At 48.1% G+C, this 12678-nt stretch overlaps 1 protein-coding gene across 1 annotated transcript in view; it reads left to right on the top strand.

The window, feature by feature from the left end:
• The window catches only part of COL23A1 (collagen type XXIII alpha 1 chain), a 169482-nt gene that overhangs the window by 81942 nt on the left and 74862 nt on the right, over positions 1-12678 (top strand). The window lies entirely within an intron of this gene.

Below are 12678 nucleotides of genomic sequence, written 5' to 3'. Positions count from 1 at the left end.
AAGTATGCTAGAGGGACTGGGGAGAGAAAACTTGCTTAAAACCCCGAGGATTTCCAATCCTATTGCCACAAACCAGTGAAATAATGAAATGTAAAGAAATTGGAACATGTTGCTGTTTTTATCTTTAGCAAGTTTATTTAAAATACAATAACTGATAAAATGACAAATCCATTTAGTGATGAGACCTATGACGGGGAATGCCCGAGTAGTTATCCTTCCTTCTGGGTTACACTTCATCTGCTGCCACTCGTGGTTTGATTTTGAGGCAAGCAGCTGTAATGTCCCAGAGAAATCACTTGTGTATTGAGCATCTTTCTCAACCACTGGCTGGTCTTTGTTTGATGTTCACCTCTGACATCAAATTCTAATCCAGAAAGAGCAATGACTTGAGACATCTTTTGTGGGCACGTGGGCTAAATGGGAAGGGCTGTGGGTTTAAAGAAATACTAAAAATGCCCTGCTTGGCTTAGTCTATAGAAAAGAGAACGAGTAGCTCCTACAGATATCTGGTGAGGAAAAAGTTGGGCAGGATCTCTCCCGTACAGCTCCTGCCTCACCCATCTCATGCTGTGGAGACGCCGTCAGCATCCTCCGGCAGCAGTAGCGGCGCGTTGATGCGTGCTGCTTGCCCTCAGCGCTCTGCTGCGAGCAGGGCTGGGGAGCGCTCGAATAGCTGGTGTCAACTAGCATTTAAATAAGAGAGCCGGCTCAAGCCGTCATTGATCAGACAGGCAGTTCCTGTGCTGAAGCTGTAACACATGTGAGGCGCAATTACCGCAAGCGGTCGGGGCTGCAGCGGTTGATGCAGCTCAGCTCTGCTGGCTGGGGGCTATCGACTTGTCCAACGCGCCCCATGGGGAGCGCCGTGCTTCGGCTCCCTCTGCCTCGGTCAGGGATGCTCCAGGGAGCTGGAGGCAGCACAGGGATGATCCATTGCTCAGCCCGCTTCCCGGCAAGCAATCACACTAGTTTAATCTTCAAATCAGTGAAGCGGTGTCTTGAAACCACCCTTTTCTGTCCATGCTCCTCTGGAAGCTATTCCGGATCTATTGGGTGAAAACTCTTAATTCTTAACATCAGCTTTTTGTGGTCAGTTTATTATTTTTATGCCAACGCTGTTCTGAGGCTTAAATAGTCTTAAAAACTGAGCAGGACATCCTGCCCTCCTGGTCTTGAAGTCTCTTTTTCTAGGCTAAGCATGGCTCGGTCCCTTGGCCAAGGCTGCACCTCCGGTGTGCTCCTCTCTGGCCACACTACTGGGGAACAGAAGTGGGAATAAGTGCTTCACCTTCCAAAGGCAACACCAAGCCAGGCCTCTCAGGAGTTTAATTCCTTTACTTTTATTATATTTCCTGACGGCAATTTAAAAAACGTGTGTGAGAAGTGCGAGAACTCTTCTGCGGATCAAAGGGAGCCTCCTTTAAAGCGAAGCGGGTGTGTTTGCCATGTCCAGACATGGGTGAAAATGCCACAGTGGTGTTTTGAGTCCTAAGGCAGCGATTGTGTTGACATCGATTCATAGGGAACAAAAGTAAAATCAGATGTGGCTTTATTGCTTTAGCACTCTGCATATTCGGCTTCATCTTGCATGTGAGTAACTCAAGTTTGGGTTAGTTTTTGACAACCCTTATGCTCAGCAAATCCAGCGGGTGTTTCCAAAACAAAAGGAAAGATAATTCTTAATTTGGCTGATTTCTTAATTTGGTTGGATTCATGCGGTCAGGGCACTAATGTGAAGCCACCTGTTAAACTTGCATTTTCTAGAAAGCGTTCAGGCCCATGATGTTACGACAGTGCTCACGTCCTTCTGAAGACACCTGGAACTGGGAGCAGCCCGGTCAAGTCATGTTCAGCACATGAAGAGGTTTTGCAGAGCTTTTTTCTGTCGCAGCAGTGGAAATGCTGCTTATGTATTAAAATTATTTTTGAGCTGTGCGGCTGAAAAAGAGCCGATCATAAAAGCACTGTCCTGAAACACCAGCTGTGTAAATACTTCAGTACATTTTTCCCTCCTGATTTGTTATTCTTTCCCCTCCTCCTTTGCAATAGCAGATTATTCACTTTTCCTTAGCAAAAGGATCTTTGCAGTTTGAAGTCTCCCAGGGGATCTCTGCTCTCCTGCAGCCCTCTGTAGCAGTGTGCCCAGCCCTCGCCATGCCCTCAGTCGGAACCCAGAGCTAAGGGGCCCTGGGTGTTTCCTTGCCGGATAACCAGATGTTGTGTTTGGTGACAGGGACCGGGTGGTGAGTTTGTCACCTGGCTGCGCAGATCTATGGCTGTATCGTTCCTGGTTTTGGAAAGGAGCATGGGATTCCACCTGTAGGTCTTGCAGATGGAGCTGTCTCAAGCTAGGCTTTTAGTCTCTGATCCATAATTAACGGTATCATTATCTTTTGTTCAATCTGCTGGAATAACTTGCAGGAAATCAGTGTGACTTCTCAACCGAGATAAGCAGACTTTGCTTTCCTGTTTTCACAAGGGCTCTAGCTCAGCAGGTTGAAAAATCCCCTGCTTTTTATTCTTTAAGCTTGTAATGAGCTCTTCGTGCCTGCGTGTAAGCTTCAGGCAGGGAAGCAGCGCTGCCCGGAGAGCAGAGCGTGGCCAGCTCCTGCTCCAGGGAGCCTGGCAGACCCGCACAGGACCCGTGGCTGTGCCTCATGAGGCTTTGCATGCCCTGTGACTTGGGTGCAGTGCCTGTGGTCACTGCCACCCCATGCATCTGCTCACCAAATGCTGCTGGAGCCATCGCGAGCAGGGCTGCACCGGTGCGAGGTGGCTGATGCCAGCTGCAAGGCAACACAACCGAGACCTCAGGTCTTGTTGCTATAAGCTCGGCTCCAATATTTCCTCTATTAACAGCTGATATATGTGAATATCAAAAAGCAGTGCCAGGCTGGGGGACTGCTGGTGGTGTCTCCAGCCCTTGGCACTTAAAGGCAGCCTGGCAGCTGCTGCTCAGACCTGCATGGGCACAAGGGGCAGGGTGGTTGGGGCAGTGCCACTGGCACATGCTCAGGACCCATCCTTTTCTTTTTCACACTTTTACAGTGTCATCCTCAGAGTTAGAGGTCGCTTATAAGTCAAAGTGAGCTATTTTAAAACTTCCTGGGCTTCAGTCGTGGCATACATGCTTGTCATTAAACCGCAGTCGGTGCATGCACTTGAGAAAGGCGATCTGCCTGGGGATGGTACAGCTGGCAGTGAGCTCCCGGCGGTGCTGCCCCCGTCCCAAAGCATGCTGCAGGCTGCACGTGAGCCCTGCGAAAATCATTTGTTTGCTACTGAAATGCAGCTTGGGCCTTCTGACGTCTGTGCTGACGTGAAACAGAAAACAAACACAAAAACAGTGGCCAGTCAAGGCTGCAGGGGACTCTAAGTGGCTGGAGGTGATTTCTGTGGCCGATTCGGTGCAGCCATTCCCGACTGCACCTGCGAGTCCTTCCTGTGTGCATCCTGCAGGAGTTGCACCATCCCTGTATTGCTCCCGAATTCATCGCTGAACTCGAGACAGGAGGGGAATGGATCTCCAGGCTCGTGGCCAGAGACGGGATTTGTGCGCTGGACACACTGTTCCTGAGGTGACCCAGGACTTGTTTATGCTTCTTATCACAGAGGAGCCGAGCAAGGTGGCCGTGCTGAGCTCCTCGTGCAGGACCCAAATCACCCTGTGCATGTCTGCACGGCACAAAGCGCTGCGGGTGCTATGGTGGCCAGCCAAAAATAGTCTTATTTGGGACAGGCGTGGATTCCTTTGATCTGAAGTGGGTTTGGACACTGCTTTTCCATCACTGCATTTATATTTATTTATTTTTAGTGGTCATTAAATGTCTTAATGGGGAAAAAGCTTTCCCTCGGTAGAGTGCATAGAGGTGGTGGGCAGAATATTCTGTGTGCTCTTCAGGTTCTGCCTCCAAGGAGGAGCTGGAGCTGTTAGCCCTTAACAGCCCCGTCTGCTTCAGAGAGGGAAGTGAAGCCTGTGCTAGAATTGGCACTTTGGGTGTGCTGCAAACCTGGTAGAGGGACAGAATTCCCTGCTTCTTTTAGGAATTTGAGTAAAACTTGAGGAACGTTTTTTATAATGGCACCAACTCCTACCATCACAAAAAAAATAAATAAATAGGCTGTAACCACCATAATTCTCTAAGCATAATTTACAAAAAATACTTACAACTTACTAACTAAATGTGATCTGAATCAGAAAATGATTCTGAAAGACTGTTTTAGCTTAGCTAGACCAAATTACTGTCAGTCTGGTTAGTGCTTGATAATAAACATGCTTCTGATTTCTGAAGTCACTACTGTATAATCTGATTACAGCTGATGCGCCTGGCCCAGCTCCAGCCCTTGCCGTCGCCTCCTTCCCCGCGGGAATGTGCCAGGAACAAACCCTGGCTTTGAAGCAGAGCTCAGGAGGCTCGCGCGGGCGGTGTGTGGCACGTTGGGCACGCGGGGTCACATCCCAGCTCCAGCTCCTCGGCTGCCATCCCTCAAGGTGACTCCTCGGCTTTAGGGGCATTTCTAGCTGCAAGCAGGATGGCAGCTGAGATGGCAGCGCCACGTGGCCCCTGCCCGGCTGGGTGTCGTTGTAGGGCTAGGGGTTTTTCCCCCGAGTTGAAGGTGGATTTTCAGAGGTGGTGCCTCTCCTGGGGCTGGCGTTATCTAAAAGCTGTGAATGGGGTGGTTCTGGAGGGGTTTTATCAGATGTTACCTGAAACGCTGCTTCTGCTTGCCTCCCACCTGAGCACCCTGCCATCAGTGTCGGCAGACCCAGAAATTTTGCCCACAAACCCAGCTGTTCCTGCAATTTTTCTTGTATTGAGCTGTAGCGCTCGGTGATTTATTTTAGTTTTGCTGATGGCCTTTTCAGCAGCACGCTCCTCTTGTGCACGTGCTGCGAGGGAATGCTGTTTTCTTCCGCTCTGAATGAAGCAGTCACTCGCTGGAGCAGGACTTTTTCTGGCGATAAGCGCTTAATGAAGAGTTTTATCCTTATAAAAGGAACTTGGAAAATTATTTTACGCTTTCGCCTATTTTACAGGGGAGCTCTAAAGAGCAAGCTGGTTATCACAAGAGCGGTAATGCAAAGTCAAATGCAAAGGTTTGTCTCTTCCAGATATGTGTTATTTCATTTCTTGGCAGCTGGGTTGGTGTTAGTGCCTGAACATCTTCAAAGACTATAAAAATGGAGACTCGTTTTTCTTATATCAGTGATTTTGTCCAAGATACTGCTCCCCGGATGCTGTTTATGTACGGGGTCTGTTTCTTATAATTCTGAAGTTGCTGGCATTAAGGCTGATGTAGGAAATCAGAAACAATGTCTTCTGAAATGGAAAAAAAGAATTGAAAATCCCTCGCCTGAAGGTAGCCAGTGATGAGTAAAAGCATCTAAAAGAAAAAAAAAATAGTTAAATCTTTCCATGCTGCTAGTAAAATCAGAGGACTACGGTGCTTTTCGTGATAGCGAGCTGTTCCTCCACTGGCGACTTCTCCAACCCGTATGGAAAAGCTCACGAGTTGCAGGACGGACCCAGCTCACAGGCAGGGAGATGTTGCTGGGGGGTGGCCCAAAAGCCAGAGCAAAGCTTCAGAAATGTCAGGTTGTTTTTTTTTTTTTTTGTGGGTTTTTGAGGTTTTGTTTTGTGGATTTTCTTATTTTCCTCCTCAAGTAAGGTTTTGGATAACGTGGTCACTGAGGCTCGCTGTTGGTCCGGGCTCTAAATTCTTTGGAGCTGCTGATCCGAGTTTTATCTGTGAAAGCAACCAGGCCTTTGAAAGATAGTGATGGTCAAGGCCAGCTCTGCAGAAGGGCTTACTGGCTTAGAGGAGGGATGCATTTGGCCATTGACCTTGAGTTCTGCTCACATACTGGTGTTGAAGAACCCCTCTCTCCGGCTAGGTGCCCGCGGCGGTGCGCCGCAGCCGACACGTGCAGGGTGAAGCAGTGGCACTGGGCAAGCACACAGTGGGATAAGGGGCTGCACACCCCACCTTGTCCCCAGGGGCAGTAACGAGATGGCCCATTTGAGATGGACATCCCCGAGGCTTCTGAAGTCTTTGGATCAAGACGGAGGCAGCACAGCACCAAAAGGGCCACTCCCTCTGCCTCGCTCGTTCCCCTGCGAGTTGTAAAAGCGGCCTCCAGCCAGCCGCGTGTGTGCAGGGAGGTGAACTCCGTGTCTATATTTTATAAACTATAGCCTCGGCTAATAGGAAACAGGACCGGGCTCTGTTTGCATAATGCTTAGTCATTACGCTAAAACAGATTAAATTTTTATATTCCAGCTGAAAGGAATTAGGTATGGAAGATTGACACGCAGAATAAGAGAAGATTGGGACGAAAAGGAAAATGTGAACTTGAAGGAGAGAAATAGCTCTGAAATTGCATTTAATCTTGTTTAATGGCTTGCTAAGAAAAGCACCTGGAACAAGAAATAATTTCACATAAACTACAGCTCGTTAGTGGGTCCTTAATGATGGAGGCTGAATAGGAGCCTGAAAGAATTCAGGAAAACAAGTCAAGCTGCAGATGTGATATAAAACGCGGTACCTCGCTGCCTCGTGAGCTTCATCTCCAAACTTCCTAAATAGTTTGTGTTCTCTGAAGGGCTTCAGATCCCGCTATCTGGGGAGGGCTCTGGCATTCTGATAAATCAAAACAAAATATAAGGAGTCTTTCTGCAGCCCGAGAGAAGCACTGAAAGTCTGTGTTTGTGCAGAATGCAATCTGCACCAAAGAGGTCTGGGTTGTTGAGATATTATATATTTATTTGCTAAGATGAGGAAATTTGCCACAAAATTTAAGGGAAAGCATCTGTTTAGCCATTCTCTGATTTCTATGAGACATGAGCATGAAAACTCGTGGCCCACGCTTTTTAATTTTCAAAGCAACTTGCTTAGGCTTCCGAACTGGATTGCTGACTGGAGGAGATGCGCAGACCCGTGAAAACTGTGGATTGGTGCCAAGGTTGCATTTATTTTGTAAAAGCATGTCTAATGTTCCAGTAAGTTCCTTCTGTAGGTATATATGCTTTCCAAAAAAGAAAACAGGCCATTAGAAAAGTTTTCCTGCTTCGTTGTCTTGCATTTCACATGTTTCTGCAAAGGTTTCAGAGACTTAGAGCTCAGACCTTTACTGGAACTTTAAATCATGGAGTTTCATTGAGTTTCTTCTTTTTTGTGTTTTTTTTTTTTTTTTTTTCTATAAATATCTATCATTGCCAAGGCAGACAAACAGCTCCAGGGTTAATAAAGACAGAGGAGATGCAGGTTCTTCCGCAGCCATGAATGTTTTTAGTTTATTTGTTGCTATTGAATTGGAACACGCTTTTCAATAAAGCTGGAAAGGAAACGCTATTATTTTCCCACAAAATTGTGCCAGGAAATGAATTTGCTGTGATTTGGTTTCATCTTGGAAGCAGTGGCCGGAGCGCTTATTGAAAGCTTTCAATTACTGCAGCCGTGGTTGTCCTGCACATGGCTCCAAACTGGGAATCCCAGTCCCTGGGGGTTGCTCGGAGGTGGGACTCCGAGTCCCTCGCGGCCCCTTTTCTCACCTCTATCTTCAGGTCTCAAATCAGCCTGCACTTCCCTGCTCCCGCTGAAGCTGCTGCTGGGGCTCGTTTATGGCTCGCTGGGTTTTATGGCATGGATGACGCAGGAACAGGCAGGAACCAGGATGTACTTAGCACCTCTCTGCCTTTATAGAGCTGTCTGTCCCATTTCGGGGTGTGATGTGCAGAGCCGTGGGCACCGCTCGTGCGCAAGCATCCGTGCGATGGATCCTCACCACCCCAAACCATGAGTTGTAGCGGGACGGGGGTGAGGCTCTGCTCATCATCTAGGCATCATTGCGCCTTCGTAGCAATTACTGTGTGACTAATGAGTTGAAAAGAGCTTAAAGTTTCCATGTAACTGTTGTATTCCTGGGGACTGAACTGTTGTGGCTGCAGATCCTAGCTGGAATCGAGGGTAGAACATCTTGCACCAAAACATCTTTGTGGGGGGTGTTTGTATAGAACTTTTTTTAATAAAAGCCTGCTCTTTTCCTGATTTTCTTTCATTACTTTCCCAGCATGCCCGGTCTCTGCAGCACTCCTTCCTGCACCTCAGCTGTGCTGGATCAATACAAAAGATAACAAAGATTTTATCAGACCTTTCTCCGTGAAACCTGCACTGAGGGACACGCTTGTAGTGCAAATGGAGTTGCAAGCTCCTGTTGCTTTTTGAAAACACACAGCTCAGCTGCAAAGCCGGAGGCTTTCCAGATGGAAGCAGAGGGGGGTCCTTGCTCAGGAGGTACCAACAATTCCCCTGCCTCCTCCCACTCCTCCATCAGGGAGCTCCACACACCTGCACCAAGCAGAATTCCTGAATTCAGCCTGGAAGTGATGAAAACAGCTTCATCAGCTCCCGGTCCTTCCCCATAGCCTCCGTTCTTTGCCTCGCTTGCTTTCTCCTTGTTCTCTAGCATATCAAAGTTGCAGGTAGAGTTTCTCTGCTCACTGGGGAGGGATTTCTCTGCATAGATACAATACAAAAACCAAGGGGCTGAGCCTGGCCTTCCTCCTGCTCCACCCCAGCATGGCTCAGCTCTTATTTTGCAAGCACTTGGCTGCAATGACTTGAGAAATCGTGGCAATTTGGTTAATGTTATCTACCCTGCTTTCACTCGCCTCCAATGCTGGGGAAGAGGAGACCTCCCTGCTGCAGTTAATCCCCAGGGGGAGACCACCCTTTCTCTTTTGTTTAAAATCTTCGAGTTGGTAGATTAATGTGGTGGCATCTGCAGCTCCTCACTTTCTGGGCAGGCTCCTCGGGGGAGGCGCAGCAGATGTCGGGACCTGCCGCGGTAACTGCAGCAGGAACCTCGGCCAAGCGGAGCTGCTGGAAGAGCTCTGCCCCACAACGGGGTCCCCTGCAGAGCTGATCCGATCCCACTTAGCCCTGTGGGAATTGCAGTGCCCTTGGAATGAGGCAGGAAGGTGTTGGGGATGAGGCCGCTCACCCCTCTTTGCATGGGTTTTGTGTGCACAAAGGGGTTGTGAAGGCTGCGCCTTTGTTCTGGGGTCCTCCGGCACCAGCTGCACCAAGGCTCAGAGCTGTGGCTGCTGCTCCTGGGATGCACCTCTAAAAATCAATAAATAAAATTTGCCATCCCTGTGCACCTGGAACTGAGAGGTTTTGTGGCCTTGTGCCTTTTTCTCACATTGAAGGTGACCACGGACATCCCTGCCTGCTTGCCCGCTGCTGTTCCTTCATGGCACGTGAGCGCAAAGGGGTCTTTGTGCAGGAGGTTTTCCACCAGGATGATTTTTTTTAAGCCAGCAGTTCCTGGAGCGGTTGCATGGGGGGCTTGGTGTGCGTGTCTGCGTGTTTTGGAACTGCAGAGGGGTTTGGGTTCTGCTTTTTAGCAGACTCGTAAAATTCTACCAGGGTCTTTAACGCGGTGCGTACTCCTAGCACTGCTGCTCCGCAGCTGTATGCTTATTGAAATGTTTTATTATTTCAATAACATTTTGAAAGGGATGTTTCCCTCCCAGCTCGAGGGAAGAAAATTGAATCCCATTCCTGTTGTCTCATGGCCACGGGACTAAAACTGCTGTGCTCGGACCTCGCTTGGGAAGGCTGCATTGCCTGTGCCCATGGCTAGTGGTGTGGGATAGGACAAGGCACATTTCTCATAGACCAACTTTGCAAAGACCAACTTGCCCATGTATTTTGCTCAACACGAGGGGTTGCTTGTGAACAAAAAGACTTCTTTCCGAGAAATCCAAAGAGGTTTCTGCCTGTTTTTGTGCTGCCATGTGCTCTGGCAAGGAGCAGCAGGTAATGCATGCTATAAAAATGTCAAAAAATAGTTTTTCATAGAGACTCTCTAGATTATACATGTATGATTATTATCATGAGATTATAGAGATGAATTCACACCCATTGATGAAAAGAGCAGTGAGTTTCTCCACTCTGTACTGGTGATGTGGCTATGCACAAAATCCCTCGTTTCCCTTATCTCCACGTGTCAGGCCCTGATGCTGCCCCCTTGGTGTGCCCGTCCTGCCCGAAGTGCGCCTGGCACCGCGTCCCCACCAGGGCTTCCCAGCCTCCCTGCTCCCAGCCTGGGTCACTCGGGGGAAGCTTTGAGTCATCGGGATGTTGGTTGGGCCCTGCCCCTGTCGTGCAAGGAGGGGTTTACTTTGAATTTGCTCCTGGCATGGTTTCTGTTGAGCAAACGTGTGGCGGGACCTTGTTTTGTTGCTGTCCTTCTGTGTTGTGTTAGTTCATTCCTGGCTCGGTGTGTCAGAGCAGTGGCTGATGGCTGACATTAAGACCAGGTTTTTGCGTGCAGCATTCCCTGTTCAGATGGAGTGGGTGATGTTATGTGAACACGCGGTCACTTTTCAGTTTCATCCATTTTTTTGTTCTTTCCTCTGAAAGGATGAACTCCTACGTGTATAAGAGCAGCTTGCACGTTTCTAGGTAGTCTTTTTGGGGGAAGAGGATTGGATGTGGGAGACCTGGAGATCAGGGAGAAGAGGTTGTGTTGATTCCATGCTGAATGTGGATGCTTTGCTTAAACATGTTCCCAAAGGTGCCGTGCATAACCTGTTTAATACTTATTGAAGAGGTAAGGAGCAGTGGGGCTGAGCTGGGAGCAAGAGCAAACCAGTGTTGGAGTGCTGAGCCTGGAGCCAGGACCTGTGCTCTATAGAACCTGTCCTTGGGTTCTTGAAGGGTGCTGGAAGAAAACAGGAGTTAAATGTATTTGAATTTTGCACTCTTTGTACAAAAAGTTAGTATTTAAAAGAATAAAAGACGTGACTTGATTGGATCTCAGCAAAGATGAGGGATGAGCCAGTGAGTTTTGCTGGGGGAAGAGGTGTGCTGCTGGTGAGGACAGGGCTACACTTTTGAAGGATAGAGGGAGCAAGAATGTTTGGGCTGACATGCTAACTAGAACGTAACCAAAGTCTGAAAGCTCAAAACCAGCAGAAGGGCCCTCTGACAAAATCCTGCTTGCTGGAAAGCTCCAAAGGAGCACTCGCTCTTGCCCAGCTCGGTGCTGGCAGTGGAGCGCTCCCTTTCGCAAGGCCGGGTTGTATGGTGAGCACATGTACACGTTAATATCTCATACTCGTGTTCATATGAGCATTTTTATTACTATTTAATATTAAGCAGTTGTCATTTGCACTACTTTCATGTCTCCAAGCTCCAGCTAAGAGCTGGACACCGTTGTCCTTGGCTCAATTGAAGCTGCTGAGGAGCCTGGTGCTGGTGCGATCAGCTCAGGAAAGGCGTGGAGCAAAACCAAGGTGAAGCCCGAGCTGCAGAACAGCACCAAAACTGCCCAAATTTGCAGTTACACACGTACAGGGAGCGGCTGAATGTCTGAGGTGGCTCTGGAAAATTTTCCTTGTCATTTAATTGTAGATCGTACCGTTGGTTTCTTGGAACGTCTTCCAAGACTGATGATTAAAGAAAGTCGCAAATTTAATAGCGTATTATTTGCTCCCAAGAACCAAAAAGAAAGGAAAAAAAAACTTCAACTTGATTGCTGGGGAAGCACAGCAGGGGAAAGTGGGGCTGAAAGCCTATTTAGGTTGACTTTTAGATCTTCACTTGCTTGATTTCTTCCCTTGCTCCACCATCCCCAGCAGCACAGGCTAAAATGAAACGTGCAAGGTGTGGGCCTGACGATAAGGCGGGTCCCTTTGTTTGGTGCTGAGCACAGGGCTCTGTAAGCACGCCAAAGGATTAATGGAATAAGTTCCTACAGCCACAATGAAGAATGGCCTGATTGCCAAGAAACTGTCGTCCTAATGAACTTGGATAGTCTGTCTGTTGGAGACACCAGAAAATGGAAATGGGTTTGCATAGCTTTATTATTTTCAAAAATAGACTTTAACTAGAACATTCTGTATTCTTTCCTGTTTGAGTAAAAGCAGGGGCTGGTAGAGGTTGAAAGCAGCAGATAAGCTGATGTGGAGACACATGTGGCTTAAAGCTAGGGTTTAAACAGCAAAGAGACCATAATCAACTGAAGGTAAAAAAGAAAAATGCTCATAGTAAAGACTCCTGTTCTCAAGGCATTATTGCGCACTGGTATGAAGACAAGTTTCGATTAACTCCAGATAAATTCTTTTTTTAACGTGCACCTCATGCAGGATGGAAGTTTGTCACTGCCCGTCTTTGTTACTAGGGAGAAAAAATGTGGAAGCATGTTGCTGCTCGAGCTTTTGGGGCCGTAACATTAGAAATCAATTCAATGTGGTCATTGTATGAAAATGCACCAAGCAGCCCAGGTGCTGCTCCGACTTTTGGTTGGCAAGGCTTAATTTCCTTCTTAATGAGTACTATAAGATAGGATTCTGAAAGCTCGCTTTTCTCTCCAGATTGCTTTTTCCAGGGCTGTTCTTTGCACCCAGGAGGTGGCGTTTCAGTAATGTACCTTGGGTTTTCGGGGAGACCCTTGGTGGAGTGGGAAAGAGGACCTGTCCCCTCTGGTGCGAGGCATGGCCAAGTGCGAGGACCTGGCTGGGCCTCCCTCGGTGGAAAGCTGAGCGGTGGTCACTTGTGCCTTGCATCTCTCTGGGGTATCTGGAGTGATGTTGGCATCTAATCTTTTGCCTCCCCCTGGTGAAGTTACTTGAGAAGGATATCCATATGAAAACATTTTGTGTCCCA

This window comes from Anas acuta, chromosome 14 (genome assembly GCF_963932015.1).
Source record: "Anas acuta chromosome 14, bAnaAcu1.1, whole genome shotgun sequence".
Classification (NCBI taxonomy): domain Eukaryota; kingdom Metazoa; phylum Chordata; class Aves; order Anseriformes; family Anatidae; genus Anas; species Anas acuta.
The sequence above is the reverse complement of the archived record's forward strand: the minus strand, read 5'-3'. Positions and strand labels throughout refer to the sequence as shown.